This window comes from Schistocerca serialis, unplaced genomic scaffold (assembly GCF_023864345.2).
Source record: "Schistocerca serialis cubense isolate TAMUIC-IGC-003099 unplaced genomic scaffold, iqSchSeri2.2 HiC_scaffold_245, whole genome shotgun sequence".
In the NCBI taxonomy this organism is placed as follows: domain Eukaryota; kingdom Metazoa; phylum Arthropoda; class Insecta; order Orthoptera; family Acrididae; genus Schistocerca; species Schistocerca serialis.
In genome coordinates, this window is record NW_026047812.1 from 10,001 (window position 1) to 12,500 (window position 2,500).

Sequence of the window (2,500 nt, forward strand, 5' to 3'; positions counted from 1 at the left end):
AGGGGAAACCCTGATGGAGGTCCGTAGCGATTCTGACGTGCAAATCGATCGTCGGAGCTGGGTATAGGGGCGAAAGACTAATCGAACCATCTAGTAGCTGGTTCCCTCCGAAGTTTCCCTCAGGATAGCTGGTGCTCGTACGAGTCTCATCCGGTAAAGCGAATGATTAGAGGCCTTGGGGCCGAAACGACCTCAACCTATTCTCAAACTTTAAATGGGTGAGATCTCCGGCTTGCTTGATATGCTGAAGCCGCGAGCAAACGACTCGGATCGGAGTGCCAAGTGGGCCACTTTTGGTAAGCAGAACTGGCGCTGTGGGATGAACCAAACGCCGAGTTAAGGCGCCCGAATCGACGCTCATGGGAAACCATGAAAGGCGTTGGTTGCTTAAGACAGCAGGACGGTGGCCATGGAAGTCGGAATCCGCTAAGGAGTGTGTAACAACTCACCTGCCGAAGCAACTAGCCCTGAAAATGGATGGCGCTGAAGCGTCGTGCCTATACTCGGCCGTCAGTCTGGCAGTCATGGCCGGTCCTTGCGGCCGGCCGCGAAGCCCTGACGAGTAGGAGGGTCGCGGCGGTGGGCGCAGAAGGGTCTGGGCGTGAGCCTGCCTGGAGCCGCCGTCGGTGCAGATCTTGGTGGTAGTAGCAAATACTCCAGCGAGGCCCTGGAGGGCTGACGCGGAGAAGGGTTTCGTGTGAACAGCCGTTGCACACGAGTCAGTCGATCCTAAGCCCTAGGAGAAATCCGATGTTGATGGGGGCCGTCATAGCATGATGCACTTTGTGCTGGCCCCCGTTGGGCGAAAGGGAATCCGGTTCCTATTCCGGAACCCGGCAGCGGAACCGATACAAGTCGGGCCCCTCTTTTAGAGATGCTCGTCGGGGTAACCCAAAAGGACCCGGAGACGCCGTCGGGAGATCGGGGAAGAGTTTTCTTTTCTGCATGAGCGTTCGAGTTCCCTGGAATCCTCTAGCAGGGAGATAGGGTTTGGAACGCGAAGAGCACCGCAGTTGCGGCGGTGTCCCGATCTTCCCCTCGGACCTTGAAAATCCGGGAGAGGGCCACGTGGAGGTGTCGCGCCGGTTCGTACCCATATCCGCAGCAGGTCTCCAAGGTGAAGAGCCTCTAGTCGATAGAATAATGTAGGTAAGGGAAGTCGGCAAATTGGATCCGTAACTTCGGGATAAGGATTGGCTCTGAGGATCGGGGCGTGTCGGGCTTGGTCGGGAAGTGGGTCAGCGCTAACGTGCCGGGCCTGGGCGAGGTGAGTGCCGTAGGGGTGCCGGTAAGTGCGGGCGTTTAGCGCGGGCGTGGTCTGCTCTCGCCGTTGGTTGGCCTCGTGCTGGCCGGCGGTGCAGGATGCGCGCGCCTGCGCGGCGTTCGCGCCCCGGTGCTTCAACCTGCGTGCAGGATCCGAGCTCGGTCCCGTGCCTTGGCCTCCCACGGATCTTCCTTGCTGCGAGGCCGCGTCCGCCTTAGCGTGCTCCTCCGGGGGCGCGCGGGTGCGCGGATTCTCTTCGGCCGCCATTCAACGATCAACTCAGAACTGGCACGGACTGGGGGAATCCGACTGTCTAATTAAAACAAAGCATTGCGATGGCCCTAGCGGGTGTTGACGCAATGTGATTTCTGCCCAGTGCTCTGAATGTCAACGTGAAGAAATTCAAGCAAGCGCGGGTAAACGGCGGGAGTAACTATGACTCTCTTAAGGTGGCCAAGTGGCGGTGGTGTGGCTGCATCCGGACTTGGCTTCTCGAAGTGCGGTCTTGATGTAGTCGTGCTGCTGCTGCGAGGTGCCTTCCTTGGGTTATAGTTACAGGGAGAGTGATGCGCAATACATGGGCCTAGCCCTCTTAGCCTCTCCTCTCCTGCGGTCTTCTCCCCTTCTCGTGGGCCCGCTGATTTCGCAGAGTGGAAGACCGCACCAGGGGCTTGGGGGGGTTACCAGCCCCCCCTCGCACTATCCCTTTTTTAGTTGGGGGCAGTAAGCAGAGAATAAGTGGTGGCCCTTCCGCTGAAGGTGCCACCCCAACTCCCCCAGCACCTAGCCGGCCAACCGGCCGTGCCGAAAATCTTGTAACTTTTGCAGCTATGTATACCTGTAGTGAGTGCCACCGCAGCTTTACAACCAAGAACGGTCTCGGGGTCCATCGCCGCCGCCAACATCTTGCGGCCGCCAACGCGGAGATCGTCACGGAGAGGCATCGCGCGAGGTGGACGGAGGAAGAAGTCCTGTCGCTCGCCAAGGCAGAGGCCGAACTGTTCCTCGAGAGGGACGCCCGGTTCTTCTTTGTAAATCAAGAGCTCATCAGGATGTTCCCCGACCGAACGCTTGAGGCAATCAAGTGCCGACGGCGGCAAGCTGCCCACAAGCAGCTTGTCCGCCAATTCATGGAGGCGCTTGAGATCGGTCGGGGGGAAGAGCCGGCGTCCCGCCGGGGAGCGGCGAGCCCGCTGCCTGACGCGGGCGAGGCCGCTGCGCCGCCCGTCGACGCAG

The 2,500-nt window shown here is 59.9% G+C and overlaps 1 pseudogene; it reads left to right on the forward strand.

The window, feature by feature from the left end:
• LOC126444179 (large subunit ribosomal RNA) overlaps positions 1-2,500 on the forward strand; it is a 7,958-nt pseudogene that overhangs the window by 1,171 nt on the left and 4,287 nt on the right.